We start from the raw sequence: 25,952 nt of genomic DNA, 5'->3' as shown, positions 1-25,952 counted from the left end.
ATACATCTTCCAACCTATGACTGTCCTTTGTCTATGTTTTAGGCTTATGGACAAGAGCAGAGCCTGTTTGTACTGTAGGTAGAAGAGAGTCATTTTTAAATCATACCTTACAAGAACAACCTGGAAAGATACCAAGTGCACCTGTATGACGAACTCTTCACTTTGGTCAGCTCCTAGCTATAGGAACTCAGAGAAGACTTTGTTCATTCAAATACTAGTCTCCTCAGAGACATTCTCATCCACACACCCAGAAAAAATGTTTTATCAGCTGAGCATCTCTTAGCCCAGAAAAGTGAAGATAAAATCGACACATAAAATTAATCATCACAGTTATACAATAAATACACAAGAAAAACCAAAATCATTTCATTACATGTTCACATTTTCTTATGGAACCTACCAGGGAAAATAAATTTCCAATAAGCTGGAGATGCATACTATCTACATAACTATGCTTTAAAGCCGTTATTTTATAAACATCTCCCAATCTCATAGCTGTTCAACATTAAAGAGTCTTTCACACTGTTCTAAATCTGTCAGTCAGGGTAGCTGGTGGAGGGTAAGCCCTGAAGCCATCCGACGTGCTTCCCTTCCTGTGTGTCCATAGAGAATCTATAAAATGGTAGACTGCTTTCCAACTCTTTCCCTTCCACTGAGTGCTCCATTTCCAAATATACCTAGGCCTAAAGTTCATTGGGCAGAAGGGAGCCTGAGTTCCTTACTTCCTCCATGTTGACCCTCTATTTATCAGATGCTACATCATCTGCAGATACACAGCAATTGCGTTACAAATTGCACAACTCCTTGGGCTTGGTTAATTGGTACAGTCATCCACTTTTGTCATCAGCCCAGCATCCAGAATCTCCTTCAATCAAAAAGTAGAAGGGTCATGGGAACTTAATGTGCTACTGAACCGTGAATTGATTCAAGAAAAATAACGGTAGAATTTCTGACCATGCTTGGGATCACACAGCATTCCACCAGGTTGCCCCAGTACTCCAGGGAATGTTGTGTGGTTACGCTCGAGTACTCTCATCTAGGAATTATGCTGCATGACGTACAATCTTACAAGCTCTTGCCTCTGTTGATTACACAGTATGCAACAAATAAAATGTTGTTATTCTGATTTCAGCTTACATGTCACCTCCTCGGAGAGAACTTTCCTGACCATACAATGTAAATTAGTCACCCAGTCACTACCATATCGTTGTTTTAATTCTCTGCACAGCACATATCACTAAGTGATACTTTTTTTACTCACTTAAGTTTATTTGTCTATTGTCTGCCCCCCTCCTACTAGATAGGACCTGGTCTATCTTGTTTTTTGTAATATCTCCAGTGCCTGGGATAATTCTGGATGGCACATAGTTAGCCCTCAATATGTATATGTTAAATTAATTACATCAGGTGATATGAAAGAAAAAATGGCTAGGAAGCTACCTTGAGGATACTTTTAATATAGGATGGTCAAAGAAAGTTTTTTCTGGGAGATGACTTTTGAGCCAAAACCTATATGACAATTAGATAAGCATATGAGGCTTTGATTATTACACTGGCCTGCACATTTTTATTGTTGATATGAGACTGTTATTGTGAAGAAAGGGCTTTATAACTATTGAAGAGTGACCCAAAAAAGTATGGGATTGGCCCAAAATTTCAACAGAACAGGTATAGGACTGGACCTATAGAGTGGGTTTAAAAGAAGTAATGAGAAAAATCATTTTCAAAGAGGTAATGAGAGAAATCACTGCTTCCCAGAACATTTTCCTTTTCAGTAATCCAGAATTATTTTTCCTTAAAGTTCCTTCCACCATTAAGGCTTAATCACCCAAGGGAAGGGAATGGCAGATACCACTTAAAACAAAAGTCCCCAGTGAAAAAATGATGAGAGAAGATTCCACCAGATTAGGAAAAATACCTGCTCTTCTACTGAGCAGTGGGAAAGCTTAAGAAGGAACAATATGCATATCCCACCTAGGTTCCCTTGGGTTTCAGAGCTCACACCCCATACCCCTAAGATTTAGCCAGTTGAAGGGTTGATTGTGGAAACAGAAATCAGGTAGACAAGAGAGACAAGCCTCAGACTGGTAAATTGTGCCCTGTGTAGAAAAAGGCTTGTACGTTGCAGTTTCTCTTTGGAACACATGAGCAGGCCATCTCACAGAGCGTCTGCTGACCTAAACCAACATGTGGGTCTGCAGCTACTGAGAAATAAGCATGAGTTGTTAGACAGGGAGAATTGTATTAGCTATCCTCACGCCTCCCATACTTTACCATGCAATGTGGAAAAGATGTAGGTGTTCCTATACTTGCTCCTGGAGCCAAGAGTCAAGAGCCAGAGAGCTTGCCTTTGAGTTACTATAGAGAAAAGTGAGATGACACCAAAGGCCATAGGCTAGACAGGGTAGGACAGAGAGCCAATGGAGGACAAGACCGGACATTTCAGCAGTGGATGCAGTGAGGACAAAAGTCACTCACTGCAGAGGTGAGTATGTATCCCAACTGGTGATCAACAGAAAAACAGAGAATGATATTACTTGGTCAAGGAACCCTTTTCCAAAACTATGAGGATAAATAAGCTCCTCCTTGCACCTAGATGCCATCTTGGGCATAAGGAAAAGGAAGGAAGACTCTTCAGAAGAGAAACAACTCTGGTGGGGCTTATCTTATGAATTTCAAATTGCTTAAACATATACAACCATAAAAATGAAACTATAAACTAGAATAGATGACATTACCTTCTAATAATAAGCTTTAAATAATGATTTTCTGCAATCACCAGGATTTTAAGTAACTCCAAAGGAACATGTTACAGAAATACACACTTTAGATTATTTCAATTTTGACCCTACTGTTGTGTATAGCTTAAGTGTCCACTTCTCTTGTTCTAGTTTGAGATGCTCAAGCACGCTCAGTTCAACTCACAAACTTCCACACTAGGTATCCAAGGATTCCTTCGGTCTTATAGCTGTCCTGGAGGCAAAGGTAGGGTACAAGTAAGAGAATAACTTTCTCTATTTGCTGTAGAGACAAGGAAAGGAAACTTAGGTGGGTATTGCTTCCATACCCACAGTGACTATATGATTTATTAGCAGGACACTTGAAGACAGTAATACAAAATTCCCAGTAAATACCTGGACCATCAATGGTGTGACTTTGAACTTCTCTGGAAGTGACCCTTCTCTCCTCGCCCTTGTGTTCATCTCTGCATTTCCATACACACTACTGCTCCTGTCCTCAACCTCTCCCAATTAAACCTATGTCCCTCTTCTCCTGTTGCCACTACCAAAAAAAAGTTATCTTTTCTCTTTTTCTAACAGTAGCTGCTAAGAGCTAATAGGTGGAGCCAAGATTATCCATTAAACCAGGATCCCATAGCATTGGTTCCTTTTCCTCAAAAGCAGGAAGACCTTTCTCCAGAAATAGATTTCCAGATCTCCCACCTATGGAAGGGAAGAGAGAGCTTTGTTTTCCATGCTTGAGAAGGTTGCCCAAACATTCACTACTACTTTTCTCCTATTCCCAAATAAGACAAATGACTTCTACAAATGCCAAAAAGAAAAGACAAACCCAAGATGAGTTTTGGGAACAGAAGAGATTGACTCAAGTAAAATAAGATGGTTAACCAAAAAAGAAAAAAATGTAGGATCCAGTAAAACAGAAGGCTCTAACACAGGAGAGAGGCAAAGAAATTTCCCAGAATAATAAAGAACAGCAGCAGGCCTAGAGTAACCAGTGCAAATAGAAATAGGACAGAAAGCTCGAGAAAGAAGAGCTTGTCTGCAGGGGAATAATGAGAATTAGTGAATTATCTAAAACTGTCCAAATTGTGACATTGCTCTAGTGGGGTAATCAGAGAAGGGAAAGCGTGTGTGTGTGTATGTGTGTGTGTGTGAGAGAGAGAGAGAGAGAGAGAAGGAGAGAGAGAGAAGGAGAGAGAGAGATTGAGGTAAGACTTCATTTACCCTGAAAAGAAGCCAAAAAATAATGTGTAAAATTGTTAAATCCAGGGAAATGACATTGTAAGCACATTGTTCAAAGAGACGGAGTTAAATACCAGTAAAAACAAGCTAAAAGTTGAAAATGGTAGCCTCTGGGGAACAGGTATCAGGTGAGGTAAAGGCAAGGGACTTCCTCTTTTCATTATTAGCTATGGTGGATTAAAGATGGCCACAAATTCTTTGACACTCTTCCCACAGAAGGGTCTATTTCTCCTCCCAATGAATGAATTTGGGTTGACCTATAACTGCTTACCAATAATGTCCCAGTGGACAGGACACTCTGCCATTTCCAGTCCTAGCTTTTTAGAGGATTAGGAGCTTCCACTGTGGTCTCATGAATCCCTGAACCAACATGTAAGAAGACCAACCACATCCCTTGAGAGACCACAAGGAGAGGCCTTTAGGAGAGAGATAACCAGCCGAGCCCAACCTTATAGCCATCTCTCCAAGATAGCAGACGTGTGAACAAAGCTGTCTTTGAGTCACCAGACCAGACCAGACACCAGTGAATAGATCCAGTTAATGCTACATGGAACAGAAAAATCACCCAGCCAAGCCCTGCTTGAATTCCTGATCTACAAAATCTCGAGACTTAATAAAATTATTGTTCATTTAACCCATTACATATTGGAGTCGTTTGTTATACAGCAGTAGATAACTGGAGACTAAGTCTTTTAGTCCTCAAAAGTAATAAGTCTTTAGTATTAAATTTTTAACATTATTTGTATAATTTTCATAAAAATAAAAATTAATTTAAAATAGTCTGATCTGGGGTGCCTGGGTGACTCAGTTGGTTAAGTGTCTGCCTTCGGCTCAGGTCATGATCCCAGGGTCCTGAGATCAAGCCCCACTTTGGGCTCCCTGCTCAGTGGGGAGCCTGCTTCTCCCTTTCCCTCTACCTGCCACTCCCCTGCTTGTGCTCGCTCTCTCTCTGTCAAATAAATAAATAAAATCTTTAAAAAAATAGTTTGATCTGAATAAGGTCAATGAATTATATTGAGGTCAAGTTCATGGTTGCAATATTGTACTATAGTTATACAAAATGTTACCCTTGGGAAAAACTGGGTGAAGGGCATATGGGGGTCTCTCTCTCTCTCTCTTATTTCTTACAATTGCATGAGATTCCATAGTTACTTAAAAATGAAAAGAAAAAAAATAATTCAGGGGTGCCTAGTGGCTCAGTTGGTTAAGCATCTGCCATCAGCTCAGGTCATGATCCTGGAATCGAGCCCCACATGGGGGCTCCCTGCTCAACAGGGAGCCTGCTTCTTCCTCTCCCTCTGGCCCTACCCCTACCCCAGCCCCCATCACCACCACCCCTGCTTATGTTCTCTTTCTCTCACTCTGCATTCTCTCTCTCAAATAAATAAAATCCTTTAAAAAAATAATTCAAACAGTTGAATGTTTCTAGCTTGTCATACTTATTTATTTTTAACAAAAAATAGTGGCATACCTTACAAATTATCCTATATTTTTCCATTTAATGTATTTTGTACCTATTTCCATGTCAGCACTTATAGGTCTAGCTTATTAATTTTAATGGCTACATTCTAGTCCTCTGTATGGATTTTCTGTAATTTATTAGCTAGCACCTTCTGACAGATATTTAGGTTGTTTCCCTCTCTAGAGGCTATGTACTCTATCAAATCAGAAGAATTCTAAATTCCCTTTGAGTAATAAAATTAAAAACTGGGCAATCTGGCAATATTCCTCTACTATAAACTGATAGAACTTATTTCTATCATTCTTATAATTCCCTTCCTGTCTTCGCATCTTCCATAAGCAATTCTAGAATCAGTAAGCCTGCTTCTGAATCCAGGAAGTGTCCACATATCTATACATAGCTAACTCAACTTCTCAATAGCAGATTGCAACTCCAACTGCTAGATGTCAAGGGAAAAAATTAAATAAATAACTAAAACTCAAAACTGCAGGCCTGAGTTACCCTGCTGAAGGGGTTTCAGAAAAAAATGAAACCAGTAAAGAACACAGATATATGAGAAAGAACTGATCTTCAAAACTAAGTCTCAAACCACAATGCTTCCAAAACCCATCATCTCAAAATAATTATTTAACCTGACTACGATGTTTTACATTAATGATATCATTAAGACCAAAAGAAAAACTAAAAAGGATGTTCCAGGCAGATACACTGAATTTCTTGTTAAGAATAGTCATTCTACCATCCAAAGACTCTGGGCTTTTAAGAAGGTGGATCAGAAGTGTATTATTTGCCCATTTCGTTCATTCAGTCCCCAAATATCTAAGTGTCTGATAGTGTGTCAGAAGCAGACAAAGGCAGCTCTCACTCCCTGGAAGAACTCATACTCCAGTGAAGGGATCAAGAACTAAATAGGTAAATATAAACAATATGGTAGATGACAATAAAAATAAGCACATGATAGCACAGGGCTACACAGGAGGGCATGCAAGACTTCATGAAGGAAAATTTTAAAATCTTAAAGTGGGGATAAGTATCATCTGTGGGAGAGAGAGCTTATTCTGGCTGGAGGGCAGCATGGACAAAGTCCTAGAAGCTAGCATAGGGTTGAGTGTAGCTCGCAGGAGTGGGTGGCTCTACATGCAGTTCCATGCTGCCCAAGTGTACAATGGAGTATGGGGTTCTGTGAGAGGCAGCCTGGGTCCAAATCATATAGGGCTGGGTGCCTTTCTGAAGAATTTGACATGCATCCCTCAAGCAAGGGGGATCTAATGAAGAAGAGTTTTGCTGGGGGTGAACATATTTCCCAGTTTGACCAAGACTGTTCCAGTTTATGCTTGTGGTCCCAATGTAATTATTAATAGCACTCACTTTCACATTCAAATGTGTCCTGGTTAAGATGATAACCTTAATTATCAATGTAGTTATGACAGATCTACTTCCAGTGGTACTCAGATCATTGAAAACCTGCTTATGTGAGAAATAACTGACAATATAAAGGAGGAAGAAAACAATCTATTTCCCACCCTGCAGAGACTCTGATCAAGGCTAAACTAAGTAGTAGTGAAAGAGTAAATGCAAAATTTTCATCAAATACATGCAGCAGCAATTTTTGCAGTCTTTTGCATTGTGAAACCCAAAAATATGCACTTTACAACTCTTACTTTTCTTTCTTATACTTCATTTTTAGGATTTTCTTTCCTCTGGATGTGATACTTGCTGATTTATAAAAGGAATACATGAACATCATAATAATTATAAAAGTGTAAAAGGAAAAATTAAGGTCTATCTTCCCTCCTCAATGCAGGCCCACTACCCAAATGACACCATATGAATTCATCAATGTACTAAATAGGATAAATCTAATTGGGCAAAATAAGAGAATAGGTTTTTTTTATTCTTCTGTTGCCTTCAAACATGTTTGGACTGCCCTTCTTAGGGTTAGCTAATTCCTAAAATAGCCAACAACTAGCCTGCAAGCACACCTTTCATAAGCAAACCAACCAATCCATAGCACATACCCCAACCATCTCCTTTATCCAACTGTCACACTTAAAGCCACTGTCCTCCCGCCCTAATCACCCGAGCCAAACAACTAGGCACAGCTCCCATGCCCCAGAGATACCCCAAATTATTCAAACTAGGAGTGATACCAGCAAAATGACCAAATAAGACATCCCCATGAGTACCTCCCCACCTCAACAATTTGGCACCCATACAGTGTCTTTGGTTCCCAAAATTGCCTTTGTGGAAGCTGTGGGACTCAGCACCATATGCCTAGGGATCCAGAAATACTCTTGCCACATCCCACACCCACCCCTATGCTATGAGTAACAGGTATACAGACCTTGGTTCCAACTGTGGACCCTGAAGTGGACCATGAAACTGCTCTCGTCTCGGCCTCTCTTGGCTGTGGCCTGCGAGCAGCTGGAGAACACACTCTTAAACAATCACCCACAAATGAGAGATCTTTGTGGAAGTCCAAGTTTCTAGCAGACATGTTCTAGATTGGAGCACTAGAGAAAAAAAATCCAAGTTTGGATACATTGGACAGCATAAGAGGAATAGTTTGACTTTATCAGCACTATCCCTCCCCCAAGGCAAGACAGCTTAGGGCCAAGAGAATGATTTTTCTGCAAGGGGTGGGGTAGTGAGGTGAACATGTGTGAGTAAACATCCGGCTTCCCCAGATAATGCAGGATGCTGCCAACGAGGCCCATTTCTCTCTCAAACCAACTGAGTTGAATTATGAACTGCATGACTGGGGGGCAGAGAGTGACTGGGAAAGAGGTAGATGGGATTCTTGAGGGCATTAAAGAGAAGCAGATCCTAATAACCATGTCACAGACTCTATCAAGAAGCCCACCCACAAGCCCCTGGAAACTCCTGGCCCTCAGATCTTCCCAACCGGCACCCCCAGCACTCCATGTACCTCACACACACATGTGCACATACACACACATGTGCATGCACACACACACACACACACACACCCTACCTGTGGTCAGCTCCCTATGTATGCTCACAACAGTAATGAGAGTAAGCTTTGGCAGACTCAGATAAAATTAGAAATGGAAGAGAAAACATTACAACTGATACCACAGAGATATGGGGGATCATCACAGACTACTATAAACAGTTATATATGAACATATTGGATAATCAACCAAAAATTGATAACTTCTTAGAAACATACAACCTACCAAGACTGAATCATGAAGAGATGGAAAATCTGAACAGACCAATACCAAGTAAGGACGTTGCACAAATAATCAAAAACCTCCCAACAAAGAAAAACTCAAGACCAGATGGTTTCACTGGTGAAATTCTACCAAACATTTAAAGAATTTACACCAGTCCTTCTCAAACTCTTCCCCAAAAATCAAAAAGCAGGAAACATTCCCAAACTCATTTATGAGACCAGGAATACCCTGATACCAAAGCCAGATAAGGACAGTACAAGAAAAGAAAACTATAGGCCAATATGCCTGATGAATATAGGTGCAAAAATTCTCAACAAAATATTAGCAAACCAAATTCAACAGCATATTAAAAAGATCATACAGCATGATCAAGTGGGATTTATCCCTGGGATGCAAGAATGGTTCAAATATCAAATCAATAAATGTGATACACGACATTAATAGAATGAGAGAGAAAACTCATGATCATCTCAATAGATGCAGAAAAGGCATTTGCCAAAATTCAACAATGATTTATGATAAAAACTCTCAACAAATTGGGTATAGGGAAAAAGTGCCTCAACATAATAAAGGCCATATATGGCAAGCCTGCAACTACTGTTTTACCCAACAGTGAAAGGTTGCAAGCTTTTCCTGTAAGATCAGGAACAAGACAAGTGTGCCCACTCTCACCACTCTTAATCAACATAGTACTGGAAGTCCTAGCCAGAGCAATTAGGCAAGAAAAAGAAATAATAGGCATCCAAACCAGGAAGGAAGAAGCAAAATTGTCTCTGTATATGATATGATCTTATATATAGAAAATCCTAAAGTCTCCGCAAAAAAAAAAAAAGTTACAGCTAATAAACAAATTCAGTAAGGTTGCAGGATACAAAATCAACATATAGAAATCAGTTGTGTTTCTATATACTTACAATGAAATATCTGAAAAAGAAATAAAGAAAACAGTCCCATTCACAATAGCACCAAAAAACCAAAACAAAACAAAAAACTTGGGAATAAATTTAACCGAGGAAATGAAAAATCTGTACACTGAAAACTATAAGACTTTGACGGGAGAAATTAATGAAGACACAAATAAATGGAAAAATATCTTACGTTAATGGATTAACAGAATTAAGACTGTTAAAATGTCCATACTCCCCAAAGCCATCTCTAGATTCAATATGATCCCTATCAAAATTTCAATGGTATTTTTCACAGAAATAGAACAAATATTTTTAAATTTATATGGAACCACAAAAGACCCCAAATAGCCAAAACAATCCTAAAAAGAGAAACAAAGCTGGAGGCAGCACACTTTCTCATTTCAAAGTATATCACAAAGCTATAGTAATTAAAACAGATGGTACTGGTATAAAAATGAACATATAGACCAATTGAACAGAATAGAGAACCCAGAAATAAATCCTCACATATATGGTCAACTATTATTTGACAAGGGAGCCAAGTGTACTCAATGGCAAAAGGATACTCCCTTCAATAAAGGGTGTTGGGAAAACTGGTTACTCACATGCAAAAAAATGAAATTGAACCCCAATCTTGCATCACTCACAAAAATTAACTTGAAATGTATTAAAGACTTAAAGACAACACCTGAAACCATAAAACTTCTAAAGAAAAAATTGGGAAAAATGTCCTTGACACTGGCCTTGGCAATAACTTTTTGTATATGACTCCAAAAGCACAAGCAACAAAAAGCAAAAACAAACAAGTGGGACTAGACCAAACTACAAAGCTTCTTACAACAAAAGAAATGATCAACAAGGGCGCCTGGGTGGCTCAGTTGGTTAAGCGACTACCTTCGGCTCAGGTCATGATCCTGGAGTCCCGGGATCGAGTCCCGCGTCAGGCTCCCTGCTCAGCAGGGAGTCTGCTTCTCCCTCTGACCCTCCTCCCTCTCATACTCTCTGTCTCTCATTCTCTCTCTTGCAAATAAATAAAATCTTAAAAAAAAAAAAAAGAAATGATCAACAAAATGAAAAGGCAACCTATGGAATTGGAAAACTTATTTCCAAGCCATATATCTGTTAAGGGATTAATATCCAAAATATATAAGGAATCCCTACAACTCAATAGCCAAAAACTAAATAGTCCTATTAAAAATGGGGAGGACCCGAATAGACATTTTTCCAAAGAAGGCATACAAATGGCCAACAGGTACATGAAAAGATGCTTAACATCACTAATCATTAGAGAAACAAGATATCCACAATGAGATACTACCTCACAGCTGTTAGAATGACTATTATAAGACAGGCAAGAGATTAAGGATGTGGAGAAAAGAGAACCCTTGTGCACTGTTGGTGGGAATGTAAATTGGTACAGTCACTATGAAAACTAGTATGCAGGTTCCTCAAAATAGTAAAAATAGAAATACCACATGATCCAGCAATCCCACTTCCGCAAGAAATCAAGATCTTGCGGAGATATCTACACTTCCATATTCACAATAGCCAAAAAATGGAAACAACCTAAGTGTCTATCAACAGATGAGTGGATTAAGAAGTTGCAGTGTATATACACAATGGCTTATTATCCAGCCCTGAGGAAGAAGAAAATCCTGCCATTTGTGACAATGATGAACCTTGAAGACATTGTGCGAACTGAAATATCTCAGACAGAGGAAGATAAGTACTATACGATCTCACTCACATGTACAATCTAAACACATCAAACTTAAAGAAACAGAGAGCAGAATGATGGTTACCAAGGGCTGAAGGTTGGGGGGAAATGGGGTGATGTCAGTCAAAGGGTACAAACGTGCAGTTGTAAGATGAATAAGTTCTGGGGATCTAGTGTACAGCATGGTGACTATAGTTAACAATACTGTATTATATACTTGAAATTTGCTGAGAGAGTAGATCTTAAAGGCTCTTCCCACAAAAAAGAAATGTAATTACATGAGGTTTGGGAAGTATTATTTAGCCCTATTGTGGTAATCATTTCAAAATATGTAAGTGTATCAAATCATCACATTTTACACCTTAAACTTACACAATGTTATATGTCAATTATATCTCAATAAAACTGAAAAAAAAGAAATTATTAAAACTAGCCAAAACTAGCCAATTCTAAACCTCCTTATCATTCTTCCCCCTTTCCTTCCCACAGACATCACAATAAAGGTTCTGCCCACATTTTTCCCCTTCCCTCTGCCTCCTGATGGACCCTATGCTTCTCCCTGTGCCCACCCCCACCCCCCCGCCACACCATGGTACCGCAGAGCCCCTCTTCTTGGGATCTGTAAGTATAACAAACTATCTTTTCAATGGCAATCATCTCCTGATCTGTTTGCCTTGCCATATTTGAATAATAATAAAACATACATTCTAAAGAATGTTACATCAGATTTGCCCTCTTTATAGTTTAACCAATATTCCAAACAGATCTCATGGCTTTCCAGCCACTTTTACTAGAAAAGCTTTGTTTTCAGATGTTGAAACGTTACTCCAGTTCAAACCAAAATTTTCACCTCTCATCCATTTTAAAGCTTTCCCTCGTGCTCCAGTTCAGGCCTGGCCCAGCTCAGGGCAGCAGTGGAGAAAGGCAGAATGATCTTGCTCTCTCACTTTTCCTCTCTTCCTGCTGATGGATCGTCCAGGGGCAGTGGAAGGGAAAGGAAGTATTAGAGGAGAAAGGAGCAAAGGAATTCTTGCCTAGACCATAATGGTGGTTGTTCCTTGGGCAATATTAGCTGCCCATACCCTCTGTTGTGGCAGGTGCTCAAAGGGAGAATTAATAATCAAAAACCATACACAAAACTACAAAGATCCCCAAACTGCATCATTTGCTGATTTAATTCACCTTTCAGCAGACATCTTGTCACCACCCCTCTCCAACTCTTTCCTTTGGCATTATACGCTGTCAGCCTCTTTCTTCTGATGCCTCCCCACTCTGGCAGGCAGCTCCTTCAAGATGATTGGAGCCTGGCTACCTCCACAGTGTCCGCATGGCCCACAGTAACTCAGGTACTTTTGTCCTCTGAATGATGTAAGTGTGGCTTGCAACCACTGCTGTTCTCTGCTGCTATAGGAAGCATCAGCCAGTGTCTTTGGGTCTTCAACATTCTCACTGTAAGAAATGAGCATAACCTCATCCATAACCTCAAACTCCAGAAAGCACAAGCAAGCTCTCCCAAGATCTCTCTCACCGAACTGCTCCAATCCCACGGAGCTGATCTCATAGTTGAGAGCATCAGTCAAAGAGGTTCTAGTCTTGATGATGGGAGAGGAAATTCCCATGGGTCATCACAGACATCTGTACTCTGCCATGGGAGCCTTCTCTTATGTAGGCTGCTGGGGTAATGATTACGGCACACATCTCACTATCTCTAGGCAAATCCTCAGCAAATGACTATCTCTAATACCCCTCTTTAGAATGTGGAGATTCTTAACCATTTTTCCCTGCTTTGAGAGTTTAACCAAAATTCTGAGCCAATAAGAAAATTCTCATTCTACATCCTGTTATGACAGAAATGAGTTACCCACTTTGGAAGCCATTGTAAAAATTGTAATCCTCAAGTGAAAACTGAAAAGTGAAAACTGAAGCTGACTTCCAATCATAAAGATCCAGATGTGTGTTTGTGGTGAGTGTTTTTACTCCCAGAAACTAGATGAGATTAGGATGGGGAGGGGGGTGAAAAAAAGGAAAGGGGCCAATCAGAAAGGTGAGGAAGAACAGGACAATACTCAAAAAGAGGGTGGGGGAGGCCCTTTCACCTCAATAAAAGAACGGAGCCGAATGTGATTCAACCCAAGCTATCACTCACGTTTTCATCCAAGAATTGCATTCACCACTAATCATCATAAGTATCCAGTGTGCAGTAATGCTCATCGATCTCTGCAGACTTTAGTACTTTGTGGGATGACAGTAACACAATGGGAAAATCTCATTTCCAACCAAGATGGGACCAAGAAGAACTATCTAGACGTGCCCTATAAACCAGAAGAAGACAGGAACTTGCTTGTCTCTATCTGGACCATGCATAAAGCTTCTTACCTTCTAATTGTCTTCCTTTTACTATTTTGACCACTGAACAGAAATATGCTTTCATAATATTAAGATGTCCTGTGTTTTTAATCAAACAAGTTATGGATAGAAATAATTTTCCTTTTTGTTGTTGTTGTTAAAGATTTTATTTATTTATTTGACAGAGAGAGACACAGCAAGAGAGGGAACACAAGCAGGAGGAGTGGGAGAGGGAGAAGCAGGCTTCCCGTGGAGCAGGGAGCCCGATGTGGGGCTCGATCCCAGGACCCTGGGATCATGACCTGAGCCGAAGGCAGACGCTTAACGACTGAGCCACCCAGGCGCCCCTCTTGCTTGGAATTCTGTGAGTCTTAAAATTCACAGAAATGGGTTAATTATTATTTTTTAAATTTTATTTAAGGAAGCAAGACACCATCTCTCTTTCTTTTTCTTTTCAGCTCTCAATTCTGATGAACACATTTTATCTTTTAGAATATCAACTCAATCTTTTTCCCCATCAATTTTGTAATTCATCTAGTCCATACACCTTTTTAAATTTTGCCATTCTGTTTTTAATTTCTGTGTATTCTTTCTTCAACTCTGCTTTCTCGTTTTATGGCAGGCTGGTTTTGTTTGATGGATGCAATATTTTCTTAAATATCTCTGGGGATAGTATTTAGAATTTTTAAAATTCTCTTCTGTTCCCTGAATTATGTTTTCTCCAGAATCAATTATCATTTCAACTTTGATCTTCCATTTCACATGTTTTGCTTTCCTCCTGTGTCTGATGAGCTGTTATCTATTCATATCCATCAATGATGGATGATATAAGTTAACAGAAGGAGCTGAGACAGGTTTTCTCTCTAATTGTATAGGCCCCATTTCCCCAGTGGTCTCTCCCTTGAAAACTGATAGTAGATAAGCGGAGAGAGTTGTGTTTCCAGGCAGCCAATATGGGTGATTAGCCAAGAACTCTTCCAAATATCAAATTATGAAGGACTTTTTAGTGTATTTTACCCCTGAAAAACCTTCACCTTCATCTTTCCTCCCTTTCCCTTCCTCTTCTTCTTCATTTTGTTTTGCTTTAGAAGTCTAGAGTTACTTTAAATTCTGTGCTACTTTTTTCTCAGGCATGAGTAATCTCTCTAGGAGCCTCATGCAAGCCTATTGTTGGCTAAAAACAGTTATTAACTTGGGCCTAAGGGTAAAGCAACTGCTCCCAAAGCCCCAATTTAGGGCGTGGAAAAATAGTACTAGCAATTAGGTTCCAGCATATAATTTGCAGGCCTTGGTGCAAAATGAAGATGCAGGGTCCCTTGTTTAAAAATTATTAAGAATTTCAGGACAATGATAGAGCATTAAATCAAGTTGAGGCCACTTCTAAGCAAGGGGCTTTATGCCACTGTATGGGTCCCATGCCTATGAAGACAGCTCTGACTCGTCATGGGGAATTTCTCATTGTATCTGAGCCTTTAATAGGCCATTCCAACATCTTACCAAGCTATTGTTTCCAAGTGATATGGTATATTATAGTACTCATGGATCTTGTGGTCATGAGCCCATGGCCACATATCCTTTGCCCCCAAAATGGGTCACTTGGTCCAAGGCAATGTTACCCGGAGGATCCATGTCAGGAAGTCAAGTATAGTAGGTGATAAGACACTCATAATAGCAGAGGCACTGTGGGCAGGGAATTTAAACCCATATTCTGCTGTACAAAAGCTTGGGCTAGATGAATGATGAGCCTGAGTCTGAACTAAAATAGAGGCCATACAGAGAAGCACTGAAGCACTGAAGCACTTAGGTGCCAAATATTTGAGTAAAGGCTTCTTGGACCTACAAAACCAGACCAGCCCCTAGTTGAGTGCAGCTAAACGAGTGGCTAACCCCATGTAGAACAGAAGATCCCATCCCAGCCTGCCCCAAATTCCTGACCCAGAGAAGGATAAGAATAATAAATCATTTTTGTTTTGAGTTACTAAGTTTTGGGATGGCTTACTAGCAGCAAGAAGCCAGTAGCTTCTGTTTTCATACTCTTGGAATGTTACCTCTTAGAAACCAGCTACCATGTAAAGTGTCTGACTACTCTGAGACCATCATGCTATGAGGAAACCCAAGCTAATAAGTAGAGGGCTTTATGGAGGAGCTCCAAATCTCCCTAGCCAATAGCCATACTCAATCATAATCAAGTAATGAAAAAAAAAAAAGAATCAAGTAATGCAGAACTACCTATGCAATCCACAGAATCATGAGAAATTTAAAAACAAAACAAAAGAATCATTGTTGTTTTAAGCCCCTAAGTTTTGGTATGATTTGTTACATTGCAATAGATCATTGAAACATATGGCTACTCCATTCTTGGGCCCATTGCATAAGCATTGACAGAGGCTGGCTAACATCCACCAAATACATTTGTCCATTCTATTGCCAAGTGACTCCTCTGCCATGGATACTTCCTAGCATATACTGTTGTGAGCATAAAGATTTTTGTGCCCACACTCATAGTTCCATCTGCCTCACTCTTTCCCCAGATCTTTACTAACTGCCTCATTGCCTACCAGTTAAAAATGGAGACTTCAATCCTCCAATCTTGCTCTGTTCAGGCCCCTGACCAACAAGCCAAGACAGTTGCCAATGCTCAAACCATTTCTGTCATACAAAAATAACAGAAGTGTACTGCTGAAAGCTCCACCCACTGGGAGGATTTCATCTCATTACTGCCTTATAGGGTATACTCCAAGGAGGGATGATGGTGTGGCAGCCGTCCATTTTCAGATATCACCAGCACATTGAGCCAACCCATCCATGAACCAGGCTGATGGTTTTCTCCTGTTTTGGCTGGTCACAGGGAACTCCTCAAGAAGCTATGGGGTGAGATGAAGGAAAGGTATGGGTACAAGAGAAGTAGGTAACATGGAGGGCAGGGCTCCCTTCTAAATACATATAAATGTATGCCCTCTAATTAGCTCCCAGATGTACTATATTATCATACAATATTGCAACTTTCTTTCCAACATTATGATTTGGGGGCTCCAACTCATGACAAAGTTCATGATAGGCAGTTTTAATAACATAGTTATTTGATACCCCCATTGTCAGGCATTCAATCTCTACTACAGTAACATTCTAGAAGCCTGTCCCTTCCTGTCCATCATGAGACTCCTCTACTGGGCAATCTTTGTCCTGGGCTTCCCATTGGCCTAGCAAAGATTTTCTCAGCGACTCTTAATTATTGTAATGTTACTATCACCAGTGATAAGGTTTCGTTGTTATCTGGTTGTTAAGTGATTTAGTGCCAATACATAATCACAGACTGTCTAGGTTCTAGAAACACCTTCGTACTCCCTGTCTTAGATGCAGACTTGAGTGCAAGTTTCTTTGGGAAATGATCTCAGGAAGCAGAGTAAAGGAATGGGAGAGAGAAAGGAAACGGGGAAAAGTCAAATAAGGGTAAATTTTTAACTGGTGAGCAATTAGGGCTCAATCTCATTATGGATTCTGAGAGGAATCATGTTAATATGCTCAGAACTCTTCTCCCAAAGAAAGGAAGCTGGAATATCTGCCATCTCCCACTCCTTCATGACTTGAGGGTTGTTCCCAAGGGTGTTAGTTCTTCTTGCTCTTAATACTTTCTTCTATGGAATATAAATGTCTTAAAAGCACAAGATTTTTCAAACTCAATCCCCTGGCTCCTTATTCAGGGCTTTTCACTACCAGAACCAGCCAATAAAGGAGTAGAGGTAGGCGTCCACTTCTGGCAGGCACTTTCAGAAAGGCACCAGAAAGCCTTCGTGACTAAACAATGGGCCTGTCCAACAGCTTGGGGATGCTGGAAATGACCTTCACTCAATGGAAATGAGACCTCAAATGCAAGACCCCTTGGAGAGGAAACTGGCAGAGTCAGCCCAATGCTTGAACAACCTAGAAGAGATCACTGTGGAGGGTAGGGTAGGGACTGCTTGGAGGGAGTGGAAGGGTATCATGGAGAGGACCAAGGGACTAGGAAGAAATTGTTAAAGGCTCTGTATTTGTTTCCTATGGCTGCTATAACAAAATACCACAAACTGGGTATCTTAAAACTACAAACAATTATCTAGATGCTACAAGTCCATAATCAAGATGTTGGTAAGGTTGTTTCCTTCTGGAGCCTCTGAAGGAGGAACCATCCCATGCCTCTCTCCTAGCTTCTGCTGGTTGCAGACAGTACTCAGCATTCATTTGGTTGTAGATACGTCAGTCCATTTTCTGCCTCTGTCTTCACATGGTGTCTTCCCTTTGTATGTCTATGTATCTATGTCCAAATTTCCCTCTGCTTATAAGAACAACAGCTATTGGGGGCGCCTGGGTGGCTCAGATGGTTAAGCGTCTGCCTTCAGCTCAGGTCATGATCCCAGGGTCCTGGGATCGAGTCCCGCATCGGGCTCTCTGCTCCTTGGGAGCCTGCTTCTCCCTCTGCCTCTCTCTCTCTCTCTCATGAATAAATAAATAAAAATCTTTAAAAAAATAAAAAGAAAAAAAAAAAGAACAACAGCTATTGGATTACAGCCTAATCTAATCCAGTATGGTTTCCTTTTATCTTGATTACGTCTGCAAAAACATTATTTCCAAATAAGGTAACACTCTGAGATTCCTGGTGGACATGGATTTTTGGGGGGACACTATTCAACCTAGTATAGTCTCCAAAGACAACTAACCACCTAGCTCTGTCCTTTTGGACACTTGGATTTGTGGCTTCAGGGGCCCACAGAAGTAGCTATTATTACACTTCTCATGGTTTGCATCACTGGATAACTGGACAATCAAAGTCTTCTCCTTGCATGTGCCAGAGCCAAAGTACAGTGGTAAACCATGCCAAGAACATTCTCTAGTTTAGTGCCTTCTAAACTCCTTTACCCATAAAACCCTTCGTTCAAATGAAATTTTACTAGGAGTGTTCAGAGAAATATAATGGATAACAGCTGCTCTGATGGAAGTGGAGCCGGCAGGACCAGGGTCTCCCCCTCCTGGATCAGATTATGAGAAAAGGAGCTTCACAGAACATGACTGGAAATCCACTTATCCACTTCTCTGTTTACTTCAGGAAGCAATTGATAAGTGCCACTAACAGCAAAATAAGTACATAAGGGCTAAGAGAAGAGGTAAAGAGAAGAACAAGGTAAATTTAGAAAGGGCTAGAGAAGGGACAGTTATGGCCACCTTATGTATTTGATTAGAAAAGCGAGAGGAAAAGTCACAAAATACCAGTCTGTGACCTCCTGGTAATACCAGGGGAGAGGGTAAAAGGATGGGGGCGGAGGGGGCGCCTGGGTGGCTCAATCGGTTGAGCGGTTGAGCATCTGCCTTCAGCTCAGATCATGATCCCAGGGTCCTGGGATCAAGCCCCGCATCAGGCTCCCTGCTCAGTGGGGTGCCTGCTTCTCCCTCTCCCTCTGCTGCTCCCCCTGCTTGTTCTCTCTCTCTCTCAAATAAATAAATAAAATCTTAAAAAGAAAAGAAAAAAAGGATGAAGGGAAAAGGAAGAAATGACCTCCTTATACAAGGATTTAGGATGGTAGCTAGTATTTTATGGCCCATGATGGACTCATGGAGGAAGCTCTAGAGTTTCTGGGTCAAGTTTGAGGCAATTAGCTACAAAGTGCAAGCAAGTTTACACTGAATGACTTTGAGATCTTCTGTTTCCCAAATAAGTAGATAAACAGAAGACTTTAGGCTCCAGACTCATTAATCTAATACCTTCTGTGAGCACTAAGCATGCATACAAGGCCAAATAAAAGCATTCAATATAAATAAATCAATAATAATTTATATCTTTTGATCTCTCCAAAGAGGACTGTTTATATGTGGAGAAAAAATAAACAAAATGACATTTAAAGAAAGAGCCATCCCTACCCACAAACACACAGAACATTAAAAAAAATGAGACAGGACGGGTGGGGTAACTGGGTGATGGGCATTAAGGAGGGCACATGATGTGATAGGCACTGGGTGTTCTATGCAACTGATAAATTATTGAACACTACATCTGAAACTAATGACATACTATCTGTTGGCTAATTTAATTTAAATTAAAAAAAAAAAGTGAGACACTAAGCCATCTGATGTATCTTTAGAGTCTTTACCAAAGGGGGGAATTATCTGTCAGCAAGCCAAGGCGTGTGAGTCAATGGGTCAGTTAAGTTTTTCTAGAGTCATGCTCCCAAGAAAGCACTTTAATTTTTGTCTTAAATAGTTTAGTAATTTAACCTATTAATACTTTTTTTTAATTAAAGATTTTATTTTTTTTTTGTCAGAGAGAGAGAGAGCACAAGCAGGGGGAGCGGCAGGCAGAGGGAGAAGCAGATTCCCCGCTGAGCAGGGAGCCTGACACTGAACTCGATCACAGGACCCCGAGATCATGACCTGAGCTGAAGGCAAACGCTTAACCAACTGAGCCATCCAGGCATCCCTAACCTATTAATTCTAATATCTTAGAACTAGCTGAGTCTGATATAGGGCGAAGTGTAGGTGGAAACCATTCTGATATAAAAATATTGCTAAGCAGTATTACAATTTCTTGAAAGACCTGAATAAAGAGTATTTTGCTCAGTTGAATACCTGCCACCAATTCTACCTCTTTGACTAGTTCTCAGTGCAAGGCTCTTCTCATAGAGGGGCTTGGTCAGCTTGGGCTACTATAACAAAATACCACAGCCTGGGTGGCTAAAACAACAGACATCTATTTCTCACAACTCTGGAGGCTGGGAAGTCCAAGATCAAGGTGCCCACAGACTCAGTGTCTGGTGTGAGTTGCTTCCTGGCTTGCAGATGGTCATCTTTTTGCCGTATCCCCACCTGGCAGAGAAAGGGAGAAAGAAGGCTGTCCTCCTCTTCTTGAAAAGACACCAATTTATCATGGTGGCTCCACCCTCATGGCCTCATCTAAACCTAATTACCTCCCAAAGGCCCCCACCTCCAAATACCATCACATTGGGGGTTAGGGTTTCCCCCTATGAATTTGAGGGTCACACAAACATTCAAGCCAGAGCAGGGGCTCTTCATCTTTTTGAATCAAAGACCCCTCTGGAAGTCTAGTGAATAATATTCTTAAATGCATTTTTAAAAGCATAGAGTAGGGTGCCTGGGTGGCTCTGTCAGTTAAGCATCTGCCTTCCGCTCAGGTCATGATCCCGGAGTCCTGGGATCGAGCCCCGCGCCGGGCTCCCTGCTCAGTGGAGAATCTGCTTCTCCCTTTGCCCTTCACCCCGCTCGTTCTCTCTCTCTCTCAAATAAATAAATGAATGCAATCTTTAAAAAAATAAAAAAAACAAAAGCATAGAATACATTCCTAGGAAAAATAGAAAAGCTACAATAGACACGTCTGTGTATATGTATGCACCCACATATACCCATCATACATATGACAATAAACATCACTTGGAATTACAGTTTAGGGATCAATTCTGCCTTCCAAAAAAATAAATAATAAATAATGAAATAAAATACATAGAATTCTATGAATACCAATTACATTAAAATATAATTATCACCCCACTCCTCCCCCCAAAAAATAGTTAACAGAATATTTTTTTTAAAGATTTATTTATTTATTTGAGAGAGTGAGAATGAGAGAGAGTACATGAGAGGGGGGTGGGTCAGAGGGAGAAGCAGGCTCCTCGCTGAGCAGGGAGCCCGACGCGGGACTCGATCCCGGGACTCCAGGATCATGACCTGAGCCGAAGGCAGTTCCTTAACCAACTGAGCCACCCAGGCGCCCAAAATAATTAACATTTTATTTATTTTATTTTTTTATTTTTTTTTTAAAGATTTTATTTATTTATTTGAGAGAGAGAGCATGAGAGGGGGGAGGGTCAGAGGGAGAAGCAGACTCCCCGCCGAGCAGGGAGCCCGATGCGGGACTTGATCCCGGGACTCCAGGATCGTGACCTGAGCCGAAGGCAGTCGCTTAACCAACTGAGCCACCCAGGCGCCCGTTATCAGAATATTTTTTAAAAGCAAATTTGTAATAGGGCAATATATGTCTTTTGTAGTAACACATTAAATAATAAGATCTAGTGGCAGGTCAAACAACTATCATAATTTCAAAGGAGTGATAAATGTAGATGATATTTTGAGAGACCTTTCAATGATCATAATATGTGAAAATATCAGTGATTTCTATTGGTGATAACGTCAGAGGTACAGCTAACACTACTGTGATGTGTTGCTTATATTCATAATTGAAGAAAAGGCTAACTGTCAGTTGGAAGTGCATGAAAATAAAAATGCAATTTTATCCCATCCACATACTCAGCTCCCCAGATTCAAAACTCCTCTCTGATTTCAAAAGTTCTCCTTTTCTCAGTGCTCACAAGGGCCTGGATGAAGAAACGCACCTGCAGAAACCCCTCCTCTTATAGTTCCTGCTCATGGCTCTCTGAATAAAGATTATTCCTTATCCCACCCCCAACACCTTGGCTAAGGCTCTGTGCCTCAGAGGCTGCCATTCCTGGGGCATGGTTGTAGTTATCATTTCCCAAACGATGTCCTGAACCCAGTATGCAGTTTGTAAAAAGTGGAGAGAAGAGAATGAGCATTTACTGAGAACCTACTATTTGCCTGGCACTCTACTGTAGGCACTTTACAGTCATTATCTCAAGACGCCCTAAGGAAAGAGAAAGAAAATGGGTTGGAGTGGATAAATGGGCTGTTGCCAGTTAGCACATGACTGTCCTTGGTTTTGAATCCAAGTCTGTCTAATTTTAAAGTGCACAATCTTTTTTTAGTACATTTTGCATTGCTGACACTGGGCTGGCTTCTTGACCATTCAGAATCATCAGTTTCCTTATCTGGATATAAGATATTGTGGATCATTTGAGAATCTGTATACAAGTGTTCTGTAAATTATAAAACACTTAGCACACGTTACTGTTGTTATAATCATGTCACTGTTGTTATTATTAACGCAGAAATTTGGCATAACTTCTGCAATCATCGGAAATCCTGGGCACCTAGGCAATTCTGTAATAAATGAGCCAAAGTAAGGAAGATTATGTCACAGTAATGCAGAGAATAATATTCTGATTTTTCCTGGTAATTACCTTATTATTTAAGGAAATTGGGTCTTTTCTAGTGAGGAAAATAATTTGCAAACTAAGGCCCACTTAATATAATATTCACTTTCTAAGAACTTATGTAAAACAAAAAAAGTAATAAAATTAATAATCTAAATATGATAAGAAAATATCTTATTCAACACTGAGGTAAGATAAGCTCTATTGAGGGGTCAAAATTTCTCATAATTCTTGGGCAGCAGCTTCATGAAAATGGATGTGCAATATCTTCTCAAATGCAAACTTGTTCTTGATTTGTTCCCCCAAATGTTTTATTGTGATATGCGTTCACTTAAAATAAAATGGTTTGTTTTGTAAATTTTTAATAGTCTTTTTTCCTGTTTACAAAAACAACATCTGCTTATTTTGGAAGGGGAAAAGAGAAATGCAGATAAAAATTAAAATACCAAAGATAACCAATGTCAATTTGCTGTGCAAACTTTTCAGCCAATTTTTGAACTTTTCAATAAATTCAATACTTTGTTTTTGAACTCTGACTCCTTTTAGTAAGTCGGCTCCCTTCTAGTAGATTTAGCAACAGTGACTTTCTATATAGGGGGCAAAAAATCTCTTCCCTGATAAAAGGAATATGTTCCAATGATCCAACTATGGAGCAACAGTTTAAAACTATAGAAGATTCACAGATCTTTAAAAAAGACACTTATTCTTTAAGAAAGACACTTATTCTTTAAAAAAAAAAAACGTGTAAGAAAAGTTACCATCTGAAACTCAAACTAAAGGAATAGGATTGTGTCAAAACCTGTCTGAGGACCTTGGGGAGAGGCAGAGGAGGACAAAGTTGGTTAAAAGAGGCAGGGAGGGCCACCTGTGTGGCTCAGTCATTAAGCATCTGCCTTCAGCTCAGGTCATGATCCCGGGGTCCTGGGATTGAGTCCCACATCAGGCTCCCTGCGCAGTGGGGAGTCTGCTTCTCCCTCTCCCTCTGCCCCTCCCCCTGTTCATTCTCTCTCATTCAAATAAATAAATAAATAAATAAATAAGGTAGAGAGAGGTTCTCATGCCCCAGGCCTGTGTCCTATTTCCTGGGGCCCCCTGGTGGCTCCCTGGCACTCCCACACTAGCAATCTGGCGTGAGCTGGCTCCTCACCCCCGTCTTCACTGCGGGGCTGGGGAAAGTAGAGGGAAAGAGGTGCCCTAGTCCTTCTGACCTTCTTCTTTCTCACCCTGCAAAGCAAAATTGGTATTCAAGTCTTAATAACCCACTGAGTCAAATAAAATGTAATTTCTGGGAACTGCAGAGCCCCACATTTTCTCAGCAGTTTGCTAATGCTGGCATTTCTTTTAACCAGGGCTAAATCTTTCACTTCCAAAATAGAAATAACAAGATTCAGTTCCCAAAGTCTGGCTGGGGTAATATTGATCATAAATAAGTTCTCATCAAAGTGTAATCAGGTGAGATGGGAAGTAATTTTGGAATACTTGTGGAGGCAGGGTACCCTGGGCAAGAAGAGACTTGGAATGAGGAAATTCACGAAGATCTGATGTTTCCCAGAATAAACTTTGTTTACTTTCAGCTGATGAAGAACAAATAAAGGCCAGGCCAAATTATTTTTGTCATTTGGTTGCAAACGTAGACGACACTGCGTACATAACTCCAAAGATGTATCCCTATGTGTAACACTGCCAGACAGCACACAGGGTTTCCCTTGCAGTTTATTCATCAAGAACCCAAGATTCTGGAGCTGGATGTGGTTTTTAAAAATCATCTAGTCCAACCTCCTCATTTTCAGAAGAGGAAAGCAAATCCCCGAAAGTTAAATAAATTGTGAAAGGTGGGCTCTCTAGTTAATAGCTAGAATGCAGGTTCCCAGGAACTTCTTGCAATCTTACTTTAATTTTGTTCATGGTCCCTCTCTGTAATTTCAACATTAAAAGCCTCAAACATACACTAAATGGGGTTTACCTATACAAGGTTGCTGACCTACATCTGTTTTTACTCAAGCTGTTTCTTTATAACAGCTATACCATGACACTAAAGAATTAACGATGGACACAAAAGATAGAGTGACTATGGTTAATTTTATATGTCAACTTGACTGGGCCACAGGGTGCCTCGCTATTTGGTTAAACATTATTCTGGGTGTTTTAGTGAGGGTGTTTTAGGGGATATTAACATTTAAATCAGACTTTAATGAAAGAGATTGCCCTCCCTAGTAGTGGGTGGGCCTCATCTAATCAGTTGAAGGCCTGAATAGAACAAAAATGCTGACCCTTGCCCAAGCAAGAGAATTCCTGCCTGACAGTCTTCAAACTGGGATATCAATTTTTTTTTCCTACCATTGTACCCAAACTGAAATATCAGCCTTCCCATGTCTCCAACCTGCTAGTCTTCAGATTAGAACCACACCAGTGAATCTCCTGGTTCTCTGGCCTACAGACTCAAACTTTCCTGGGTCTCCAGCTTATCAATTTACCCTATAGATCTTGGACTTGTCAGTCTCTATAATCACGTGAGTTAATTCCCTATAATAAATAAACTACTCAATGAATAAGTGAATATCCTATAGTTCTGTTTTTCTGGAGAATCCTAATACAGTGACCTTTCCTAATGTTCTTATGTTGTGTCTCTCATGTACCTCAAAACACACTTTCAAGGAAACTTTATGAGCTTATGCCCAGCTGTCAATATAAACCATTTGGTACCACCACCATAGTTCATATACATTAAAGAACAAAGGAGTAGAATGAACATGAACTCCCAAAAGTCACTGCTAAAATGAACACTGTAATATTCTTGTTGTCTTATGTTGATCATCTGAAAAATATGGAGATTAAGTTCCCAGACTGGTAAAATTTTATTACTAGATCAGAAGTTCTCTGGGAAAGTAAGTCAGGCTGGTGGCGATTGGCCAGAAAATGGGAAGAGAAAGAAGAGTCTGATAAAAATAGCAATAACCAGCATTTATTTGGTGCCTACTGTATTCCAGACAGTTTGCAATTATTTATTCATCCAACAGATATTATCAAGCACTTCTAATGTGCCAGACATTGTTCAGGGTGCTAGGGATATACTCTGTAAAAACATACTTGATTTCCTGCTCTCATGGATCTTACAGTTTAGAGAAGGGAGATAGGCAAGTAACAAAAGTGGTGGAGAAAAATAAAGCAGGGAGGAGGGAGAGGTAGTACGAGGTGGAAAGGGTTATCATTGTTGGTAGGGTTGTCAGAGAAGACATCACCAAAGCCAAAATAACACTTGCGAATAGAGCTGAATGAAGGAAGCGAG

The 25,952-nt window shown here is 40.2% G+C and overlaps 2 long non-coding RNA genes across 2 annotated transcripts in view; one reads left to right on the top strand and one right to left on the bottom strand.

The window, feature by feature from the left end:
• Positions 1-13,803, bottom strand: part of LOC145720097 (uncharacterized) — a 43,440-nt gene extending 29,637 nt beyond the window's left edge. The window contains exons 1-2 of the long non-coding RNA XR_014142824.1: positions 12,453-13,803; positions 7,790-7,958 (exon numbers count right to left, since the gene is read on the bottom strand). This is a non-coding gene — a long non-coding RNA (uncharacterized LOC145720097). The remainder of the gene's footprint in view (positions 1-7,789; positions 7,959-12,452) is intronic.
• The window catches only part of LOC145720100 (uncharacterized), a 205,491-nt gene that overhangs the window by 96,847 nt on the left and 82,692 nt on the right, over positions 1-25,952 (top strand). The window lies entirely within an intron of this gene.

Source organism: Leptonychotes weddellii, chromosome 2 (assembly GCF_054177405.1).
Source record: "Leptonychotes weddellii isolate Sample4059 chromosome 2, ASM5417740v2, whole genome shotgun sequence".
In the NCBI taxonomy this organism is placed as follows: domain Eukaryota; kingdom Metazoa; phylum Chordata; class Mammalia; order Carnivora; family Phocidae; genus Leptonychotes; species Leptonychotes weddellii.
The sequence above is the reverse complement of the archived record's forward strand: the minus strand, read 5'-3'. Positions and strand labels throughout refer to the sequence as shown.